Source organism: Salmo salar, chromosome 16 (assembly GCF_965601325.2).
Source record: "Salmo salar chromosome 16, fSalSal1, whole genome shotgun sequence".
Lineage (NCBI taxonomy): Eukaryota > Metazoa > Chordata > Actinopteri > Salmoniformes > Salmonidae > Salmo > Salmo salar.
Window position 1 is genome coordinate 39,090,282 of NC_138306.1, and position 11,651 is coordinate 39,101,932.

An 11,651-nucleotide genomic window follows, 5' to 3' on the forward strand; every position below is an offset into this window, starting at 1 on the left:
ACATGACTTGATTTCCCTACATACATAGCCAACCTATGCAGTATGTTAAAGCTGTTAGATGTCTGGTAAATGTATCTTTAAATCACATGTGCTTAAAAGCAACACAAGTGTGCGTACAACACCTGATTTTATACCCTAACAAACCAGCATGGTCATAGAGCAAGGTAAGGTCAAAGAGTCATATTCTGTATCTCTATACATGAGAGTAGAGTATCATGGTTCTTCATTATCTTGCTCTATGTACTCTGCATGCTCTGTTCAAATGGAGCGAGAGGTGCCAGAAAAGGACTGATATCACAAGGGCCATGTACGAATACCCATACTTGCGTACTACATACTTAAACTGCACACCATTTACTCATTGTTGCATTCTATTTAGCAAGTACTGCTTAGTAAAAAGAATGCAGTACACCAAGGCCGCAACGCAGTAGCGGCTCCTGGCTGCCTGAGTAGGTGGGGCGGGGTCGAGTGCAGGTGGATTTTTCCAAATTCAACAGACATGCATCACATTAACCAGCCTGGTCATTGCTCATTTCCAATCTCTGAAAAGACTCATGCTGGTTATAGACAGACTATCACATTCAACCTACACCGTAGTAGACCATATAGCTCATCTATCCTATTTAAAAAGGACTGAAGACAGAAACAGATCATTTGGTTCCATGCACGGAGTGTACAAAACATTAGGAACACTGCTCTTTCCATGACATACAGTAGACTGACCAGGTGAATCCAGGTGAAAGCTATGATCCCTTATTGATGTCACTTGTTAAATCCACTTCAATTAATGTAGATAAAGGGGAGGAGACGGGTTAAAGAAGGATTTTAAAGCCTTGAGAAAATTGAGACATGGATTGTGTATGTGTGCAATTCAGAGGGTGAATGGGCAAGACAAAAGATTTAAGTGCCTTTGAACGGAGTATGGTAGTAGGTGCCAGGCGCACCGGTTTGAGTGTGTGAAGAACTGCAATGCTGCTGGGTTTTTCGCAGTTTCCTGGGTGTATCAAGAATGGACATCAAAAGGACATCCAGCCAACTTGACACAACTGTGGGAAGCATTGGTGTCAACATGGGCCAGCATCTCTTTGCTTCCATGTTGCTTTCGACACCTTGTAGTCCATGCCCGACAAATTGAGGTCGTTCTGAGGGCGAAAGGGGCTGCAACTCAATATTAGGAAGGTGTTTCTAATATTTTGTACACTCAGTGTATTTATTAGTGAAACCACACACCAACATTTTTCAAATGTTCAAATCAAAAGGCTATTGCACAGAAAAATGTGTCGGGTGCGTTGCAAATTCAGAACCGCTGGACAGCAACATAATAAACTAAAGCAATGATCATTGGGAATGAGATCAGAATGACTGCTAAGGCTTGATACATACAGTTGAAGTCAGAAGTTTACATACACTTAGGTTGGAGTCAATAAAACCATTTTTTTCAACCACTCCACAAATTCCTTGTTAACAAACTATAGTTTTGGCAAGTCGGTTAGGACATGCTCTTTGTACACGACACAAGTCATTTTTCCAACAACTGTTTACAGACAGATTATTTCACTTATAATTCACTGTATCACAATTCCAGTGGGTCAGAAGTTTACATACACTAAGTTGACTGTGCCTTTAAACAGCTTGGAAAATTCCAGAAAATTATGTCATGGCTTTAGAAGCTTCTGATAGGCTAATTGACATCATTTGAGTCATTTGGAGGTGTACCTGTATATTTCAAGGCCTACCTTCAAACTCAGTGCCTCTTTGCTTGACATCATGGGAAAATCAAAAGAAATCAGCCAAGACCTCAGAGAAAAAATTGTGGACCTCCACAAGTCTGGTTCATCCTTGAGAGCAATTTCCAAATGCCTGAAGGTACCACGTTCATCTGTACAAACAATAGTACACAAGTATAAACACCATGGGACCACGTAGCCGGTCAGGAAGGAGATGCGTTCTGTCTCCTAGAGATGAAGGTACTTTGGTGCGAAAAGTGCAAATCAATCACAGAACAACAGCAAATGACCTTGTGAAGATGCTGGAGGAAACAGGTACGAAAGTATCTATATCCACAGTAAAATGAGTCCTATATCGACATAACCTGAAAGGCCGCTCAGCAAGGAGGAAGCCACTGCTCCAAAACTGCCATAAAAAAGCCAGACTACGGTTTGCAAATGCACATGGGTACAAAGATCATACTTTTTGGAAAAATGTACTCTGGTCTGATGAAACAAAAATAGAACTGTTTGGCCATAATGACCATCGTTATGTTTGGAGGAAAAAGGGGGACGCTTGCAAGCCGAAGAATACCATCCCAACTGTGAAGCACGGGGGTGGCAGCATCATGTTGTGTGGGTGCTTTGCTGCAGGAGGGACTGGTGCACTTCACAAAATAGATGGCATCATGAGAGAGGGAAATTATGTGGATATATTGAAGCAACATCTCAAGACATCAGTCAGGAAGTTAAAGCTTGTTCGCAAATGGGTCTTCCAAATGAACAATGACCCCAAGCATACTTCCAAAGTTGTGGCAAAATGACTTAAGGACAACAAAGTCAAGGTATTAAAGTGGACATCACAAAGCCCTGACCTTAAAATTTGTGGGCAGAACTGAAAAAGTCTGTGCGAGCAAGGAGGCCTACAAACCTGACTCAGTTACACCAGCTCTGTCAGGAGGAAAGGGCCAAAATTCACTCCACTTATTGTGGGAAGCTTGTGGAAGGCTACCCAAATCGTTTGACCCAAGTTAAACAATTTAAAGGCAATGCTACCAAATACTAATTGAGTGTATGTAAACTTCTGATCCACTGGGAATGTGATGAAAGAAATAAAAGCTGAAATAAATAATTCTCTCTACTATTATTCTGACATTTCACATAAAGTGGTGATCCTTTTCGTTAGAGCTTGTAAATAAGCATTTCACTGTAAGGTCTACACCTGTAGTATTCGGCACACGTGACAAATAAACTTTGATTTGAACTCTAAATTAAATAATTATATACGTAGCCTAGCTTACAAAACTAAAACAATCCATATGTTCCAGAGTCCCTGGTGCCGACAGATTCAGAAATCAAAAGATGGTTTATTATTTAGTTTAAAAGCTCTGACGAAGGCCAAGAGAACAGGAAACATTTTTCACTGAGAAAACAGAAATTCACTTTGTATAAACATAAATAAAAAAAACTTCTGTTTTCAAAGATGTAGCCTACGATGCAATGCTTGTGATCATTCTAAGGAGAACAAAAAATACTTAGCCTACATTAAAACACCACCATACAAGCTTTGGGCACATTTAAGCAATAAGGCCCGAGGAAGTTTGGTATGGCCAATATATCACGACTACGGGCTGTTCTTATGCAGGACACAACGCAGAGTGCCTGGATACAGCCCTTAGTCATGGTATATTGGCCATAAAACACAAACCCGCGAGGTGCCTTATTGCTATTATAAACTGGTTACCAATGTAATTAGACCAGTAAAAAAAATGTGTTTGTCATACCCATGGTATACGGTCTGATATGCCATGGCTTTCTGCCAATCAGCATTCAGGGCTCAAACCACCCATTTTATAATTAAGAAATAAGACCCGATGGTTGTGTGGTATATGGTCAATATACCAGGGCTAAGGCCTGTTCTTAGGCACGACACAATTTGGAGAGCCTGGATACAGCCCTTAGCCGTGGTATATTGACCATATACCACAAACCCTGAGGTGCCTTATTGCTGTTATAAACTGGTTACCAACATAATTAGAACAGTAAAAATAAATGTTTTGTCACACCCGTGGTATATGGTCATAAATAACACAGCTTTTAGCCAATTAGCATTCAGGGCTCAAACCACCCAGTTTATAATCCCAATTAAGAAGCCTAGTTTTGGCATTGGCTACTTGAAGAGAACTAGGGCCTATCACTTACAGCCTACCTTTTCCAATGCATAGAAATGTCATATACTATTAAACATTATAGTTTTGCATAGTGAGAATGCATCATGCATGATTTCATTGTTTCCTGCTATTCGTTGATTTTGGTAGCGCATCCCCAAATCTAATTGATCAGCTGTTGTCAAAGCCAAAATTAGTTTGACATCCGGGAATTTAAAGTATACTAGATTTTTGAAATGCCGCATACTATTAAACGTAACTTTTTCGCATACTCAAAAGCCTACTATTTAGGACACAAGTATGGGTATTCGGACGCAACCAAGGTCTGGGTATGTGACAAACCGTAACCTAGCAACCCTGACAATGTGGCTCCTTCACTGCCCCAGCACCGCCACAACACACTTTTGTTTCACTCACGGAGGTCCTTCCATCACATGACTTAGTATTACCACATCGTACACTCACTGGGTTTCTCCCTGGTGATAGAACCTGCGTTGGCACTTCTCTCCTCTGCCCTTGTTCCTAATCAGTAGGGGGATCCCCCTGTCTCCCTTCAGGTCAATTCAAAGGGGCTTTATTGGTATGGGAAACGTGTTTACATTGCTAAAGCAAGTGAGATAAACAATAAACAAAAGTGAGAAGACACAAAACAACATCAACAAAAAACTATTAGAATTTAACAGTAAATATTGCACTCAAAAAGGTTTAAAAAAGATAGACATTTCAAGTGTTATGTTATCAGCTATGTACAGGGTTTTATCAATGTGCAAATAGTTGTTGTATGAATAATAGGGGAAGATAAATAAACAGATAAATATTGGTGGTATTTACAATGTTGTTTGTGCTCCACTTGTTGCCCTTTTCTTATGGCAACGGGCCACAAATCTTGCTGCTGTGATTGCGCAACTGCAATATTTCACCTAACAGAATTGGGAGTTTATCAATGTTTGATTTGTTTTCAAATTCTTTGTTGGTCTGTGTGATCTGTGGGAAATACAGTATGTATCTCTACTGTGGTCATACATTTGGCAGAGGGTTAGGAACTGCAGCTCAGTTTCCATCTCATTTTGTGGGCATTGGGCAGATAGCCTGTCTTCTGTCAATAACAAGGCTATGCTCATTGCCCCAGAGTCTCCCTCCTCTCTCCCTAGAGTTCCCCATGTCTCCCTCCTCAGGCGTTTGGTCACTGTGAATTAGAACCCTGCTCTGGACCCAGACTGAGTCCCACTTCTCCCTCTCTGTTGTTTCTCTCTCTCTCTCTCTCTCTCTCTCTCTCTCTCTCTCTCTCTCTCTCTCTCTCTCTCTCTCTCTGTCATTTCTCTCTCTCTCTCTCTCTGTTGTTTTTCTCTTCCTCTCTTCCTCTTTCCCAATTTTCCAATCTTCCTCTGTCTCTCTCTCCCTGTCTCCCTCTCTCACTCTGCTCCAAGAATCAACACAAAGAAGAAACCAGAGCTGGCCTTACTCCCTGCGTCTGGGACTATGCGTGTGAAACGTGTGAGCGGTAGTGAGATCCTTGGGGGAAAACACAGGAGACAGTTAGGGACTTCAAAGGGTCCTGTGTGCAGGTGTGAGGGCCGTCTGACACAGAGCTCTACTCTGAGGGCCCTGTGTGCAGGTGTGAGGGCCGTCTAACTCAGAGCACTAATCTGAGGGCTGTTTGTCAGTTGCACACCCATGTCAAACATGGAACTCCTTTGAAAGTCTCTCAGGCATAATGCAATATCTTTACATTCCAAACAACACACCTAGTTGGGTGCACCCTCCAGCTTGTACACACACACACACACACACACACACACACACACACACACACACACACACACACACACACACACACACACACACACACACACACACACACACACACACACACACACACACACACACACACACACACACACACACACACACACAAGCAGGCACACAGACGCACACACTGCAGACACACGTACTGTAAGCAAACACACACACGCTCTTGAATATACAATGAACTCATAAACGTGTTGTATTTTGTCAAGGAAGGCCTCTATGAGAGACCCATATTTTCGGCCTCCGCCATTCTGTTAATGGTTTAAATTATGTTGTTTCATAGAAAATAAAAATAAATAAAACAATTTTACACATGGATGGTTTGCATTGTTAATTGAGTCCTCATATGCGTTATTGTTGGTAGATGTAATCAGTAGTAGTCTCTCTGAGGTGTCGTGAAATAATTATGGCCGCTGTGGGAACAGAGACAAATACAGTGTTTACAATGGAGAGTGTCACTTGGTCCCTTATGCAGGCTTAGTAAACAGAGTAGAGCATGTCAGTATTTCTCGGTCCTATCAGTATGGGTAAAGTACATACATCTGTATTCATAGGTGGCCATGGGTGGCCCTGTGGCCTCAGGGTCACAGTCAAGGTGGGCCTGACCCTTATGATTGTACTTCCACATATCAAATCAACCACAAGGTTCATAACTAAACACTGAGGCTATGAGTCACATGCACAGCACAACATCTCATCTATTCCATCTACAGAGTGGACCCTGGGCCTCTCCTTCACTCTCAACCACCCAGTCAGCCATACAACCTACCACCCAGACTGACCAACCCACAACTCCAGTCATCCATCAAGCCAGCCAGCCACCTTGCCAGGCTACCAGAACCCAGCATCAGCATGTGTAACTGATCATAAATCCTCAACCGACACACCCAGAGCAAATAGCAACTAGCAGGCCATAAACAGATCAGGTACTGCTTATAAAGAGAGAGATAATTAGTCTCACTGACTTCCAAATAACAATCAAATAGCAAGCACGCACAGCATTCTGTCATGGTTATTTCATCATAATTGTTGATGTGTAAGTATGCGCCAGACCTCTGGACCTAATCACAACAGCATCTTGACTTGCATGCTTCCAACATTAATCTCGGATACAGGAATGGAAAGTCTGTCTTCTGTACTATATTAGTGGAGAATAGTGGAACTTTAAAATCCCTGCAGATATCGCAAGATTGCCCACAAGAGGGCACTGATGTTAACCTACATGCAACAGTAATGACGAATGTGAAACCAGGTCACATGGTGAGCCTAAAAGGTTAAACTTTAGAGATATTGCTATTTTTTTTAAAGAGTACTTCAATGAACAAGGACATAAATTATTTTGATTTCTACTCCATGAGTTTGCAAAATTTTAACATTGTAACGCTTGCCTTTGAAGTGAACCTTCTGGTGTAAAAAGGAACTGTCCAACATGTGTGATCATTATTTTCCAGGAACAATACAATAAAATCGGCTACATTTATTCGGAACCTCAACTATGTGGTTCGACGAAAATTCTCAGACTACTTGGACCCTCAAGAGAGCTGGAAAGACGTTCTTGTTTCTATACACAAACCCACAGGGGAGCCGAAGTACTCTCAGGTACTCGCATTTAAGGTCATGTGCTAGTCATCTACTGTACTTCGCTGATGGGAGTGACACCAAAGTTGTCATCTTTCATGACAAAATTGTTACCTTCTATCAAAGCTGTCTGTTACTTTGCAACATTAGCATTGTAATCATCAGATGCTGGTTTTTGGTTGTTCCAGTCATGGTCTGCTCTATTCTTGAACCTACCTTCAAATGACAGGAGATTTGAAGCTGGGGGACATCTAACAGCACTGTGGGAGAGGTGGCATCTTGATAAGCCACAGGTTAATGGCTGCAGCCAGTATTCTGCTACCGGGTATACTACGGTCAACGTGTGTGTTTCATCAAATATCTTGTATTGACTGTCTATTCCACTCGCTGGTCGTCTTGTATAGATTTCTTATCTATGATTTCACCCAGACATAAACAACCTCCGCTCAACCATCCCCCAGCCACATCCCAGCCACCTGTGTCTCCAGGGGAAAAAGAGACGGTAAACAACGCTGAAACCAGAACCTTGGGAAGGACAGAGGAACAGCCACTTCCAGACAGCACCTCAGAGCAGCAGGAGGACCCAATGACACTTCAGGTTTGGACTAATGTTGTATGAATTGCATATGCATGTGTTATAACCACTTGAGGTGTTATGAGCACCCAAAACATAGTAATACATGGGGTTATATAGATTATAGGTTATTTTACTAGATATGGTGACAAGAAGCTATTATAGATTGTGTTTAGTGAAATTTGACTGATCGATTGATCCTGTTCAGAAATGTGTCACAATGCACACAATATCCAGTAGATGGCAGCATTTGTGCAGTGCTCAAAAAAACGATGGTAGTGTACCAAGACTATCCCTTATGAACAGGTTGGTCCATTGATTCTCAGGTTTTCTTAGGCTTTCTTTCCAAGAGCTGAAGAAGATAACTGGTCATTTTGATGAGAGGCCAGTGAGTGACGGTGGGAGCAGACTTGGTGAGGGCAGCTTTGGAACGGTCTACAAAGGCCTCATCAATGGTAAACCTGTGGCAGTGAGGAAACTACTCTCAGTAGGTGCCAATATTATCTGTGGCAATAACACTATTCATATTGTACACAGAGTATACAAAACATTAAGAACACCTGCTCTTTCCATGACATAGACTGACCAGGTGAATCCAGGTGAAAGCTATGACCCCTTATTGATGTCACTTGTTAAATCAACTTCAATCAGTGTAGATGAAGGGGAGGAGACCAGTTAAAGAAGGATTTTTATACCTTTAGACAATTGAGACATGGATTGTGTATGCATGCCATTCAGAGGTTGAGTGGGAAGGTAACATATTGAAGTGCCTTTGATAAAGGTGTTCTTAATGTTAGGGTTAATGTTTGGTGTATTCAGTGTGTGTATGAGTTCTCCACATTTAATTAAACAGCACATTCTAAAAGGTTACTAAAACTTCAGTTTTTTACTCTTTTAGATGGAAGACATCTCACTAGAGGAGCTAAATGTTCAGTTCATTCAAGAGGTCCAAATTCTTATGGCATAAGTGTCTATTTTCCTCTCTTCTACTGTTCTATTGTAGGGAGTCCTTATAAACTAACTGACCTACTGTGCGACCATTTCATAACCATTGCAGCTCTATTTCTTTAACAGAAGCAATAGCTAGTGTGTGCTTAATATCTCAATAACGCAACTTAATGGGTCTCTACTGTAATAACATCAACAGAGAAATGTCCTGAGAGAATAGCTTTTACTTAGGAGCTGTCCAGATATCGGTTTTAGATTGAATGGATATTACTAGATTTGATTTAGCTTGAATTGTCTTTATGGTTTACTGATTTGGAAGAGAGATGTTTTACAGGTGCTTTCCCTTTAGGATGAATATGTTTGTGTGGTTGTAGGACCGTAGCCCTCCTATGTCCTGGAAACAGGAGATGTCTCACTGCCTTGGGAACAGCCAGAGGCTTGGATTATCTGCACAGCAGCAACCATGTCCACAGAGATGACAAGAGGTAACTGGAAGTTTTTAATAAATGCCTTTCCTATGCCACTTGATCAAATATTTGACATTTTAATCATAGTCAGACATGAAAATGAGTCTCCGCACACTCAGGATCAATGCACAATTTTCAATTTATTTAGGCAGAGTTTTTGGTCATCAGACCTTCATCAGAGCATGACAAAATGCATTTTAAATTGTGTATTGATCCTGAGTGTGCGGAGACCTTTTTATTTCAGCGTTACTCTTTATCCCCTGCACCTCAGCTAGGGGCGGATGTGCGACAGATCCTCTCAAAAACCATAGACAGACAACCTTGTCATATCAGTCTCAATAGTAGTTATTCATGAGTTCTAAACATTTGTGTCTGGCTGCAGAAATATTTTTCTGGATAAAGCATTGACTTTGGGCTGACACAGGCCTCGGCCATGCGGTCGTCTTCGACAGTGATGACCGAGAGGATTGTGGGTACAACAGCGTACATTGTAAATGAGGCATTCTGGGTTGAGATCACTCCCAAATCAAACATTTACAGTTTTTGGGTGGTACGTTGTACTTTACACAAACACAAATCTATGGAACTAACACAATATAAAGACATTATACAATGTTGTGTGAAATCCACACCAGCACTGATTTGATTATCACCATTGTGACACTACATGACAAGCAATTGCGACAGCACCTCATGTGGCTACACCCCTAAACATTATGCCAAACAGGTCAAGCCTTTCACACTATCACTTTAAATACCTAAATATAACCCAGAAGATACAGTGACAACAATATTGAATTGATGATGAAACTGCAACGTAAGTCAAACTCATGAAACTGAATTGCCAGTTCAGCGGTTTACCTCAGTGCCAGACTCCAAAACCTACTGACACACATAATTGTTGGACCCTTAAGTGAGAATTAATGCAAGTCAGTTAAGAACAAATTCTTATTTACAATGACCGCCTACTCCGGCCAAACCCTCCCCTAACCCGTACGACGCTGGGCCAATTGTGCGCCGCCTTATGGGACTCCCGATCATGTCCGGTTGTGACACAGTCTGGGAACAAACCAGGGTCTGTAATGACGCCTCTAGCACTGCAATACAGTGCCTTAGACCGCTGCGCCACTCGGGAGGCCTGCACTGAAACATGCACCTGTGCCCATCTACCAGCCAATTAATGTCAAATTAAATACCAATAAATTAAAGGTTGCTGCTCCTCAATGATAAAAGAAAACATGTTGGTAAATGTTGATGGAGGCTTATAATGGAAAGTGTGGGAACAGTACTGTATGACATAAATTATGTACTCTGTCAGCAGTCCAATGTGAGGCCAGGTCATCTGTGTGTTGGACTGATTGAACCTCATCATAAACCAACAGCTACTGTCAGTGTTCAGCCTGAACCCTGGGAACAGTAGCGTACAGTATCTTAGACATAGCCTGCTATATTATTAATGAAGGGTAATAGAGGGCTGTTGTTGGCTAGAGCCGGAGCCAGCCAGGTGGTTAATCTAAGGTCTCTGTCATCCACAGGTGTTGCTAGAAATATTGTCTGGAGTCCTGCCAGTTGATGAAAATCGTGATCCTAAGTTCCTGGTGAGTAAGCAGAACAATGGAAGCTTTCTCTTTAGTACTCGTCTGTCTTCATCATACAGTGGGATGAATGCATATGATCTGAAGAAAGAAAATATTTAACTTTTTGTATTTACTATGCAGTGTCAATCAAAAAGCTAATTACGCAGAATTACTTAGTTTCTACTCTTCGCTCCCTGTTGACCATAAGGCCACATTTGTACAGTATACAGTAGATGGCAGACAGTGTTGTATATCTCATCTGTCAGTGTAGTTACCACTGCAAGCAGTAGCTGAAGGATGTATTGCTGCTGTTGATTGGTATGACTTGTTATGACTGTCACAGATGAACATGAAGGATGAGATAGATGAGGAAGAAATGGCCCTGGAGGACAAGAGGATGCTGTCTCAATGACAGAAAGAACAAACAGCCACTGATGAAAGAGATGTGCGATGCCAGTACAGTTGCTAGCACTTTAGTTGACAGTACTGTCTCCACTGGTATATCAATGGGTACTTTGTGCTTCTTAGTTATAGCTGGGAGCCAACGCTTACTACCATGTGCTTAATTGTCTTTCTCACATTGAAATAATGTAAATATTTTAATAGGTCCTGACGGAGCTTGAAGATGTTGTCAAAAGCATTTCACTGGAACAGCTGGGACCCAAGAGGGAAGCAGACAACATGGAGACTATCCCATGCCTCCCACTTTTTCCTTAAACAAAGTTACTTTGCTCTAGAGCAGTGACCAACATTTTTACAGTCTTCTGTATTTTTTTTTGCTTTAAGAATAAACAGCATATTTATTTTTTTATATATGGAAAAAC

The 11,651-nt window shown here is 41.5% G+C and overlaps 1 pseudogene; it reads left to right on the top strand.

The window, feature by feature from the left end:
• Nucleotides 1–6,243: 6,243 nt before the first annotated feature.
• LOC106573784 (interleukin-1 receptor-associated kinase 4-like) lies at nucleotides 6,244–11,568 on the top strand (annotated as a pseudogene).
• The last annotated feature ends 83 nt before the right edge of the window (nucleotides 11,569–11,651 follow it).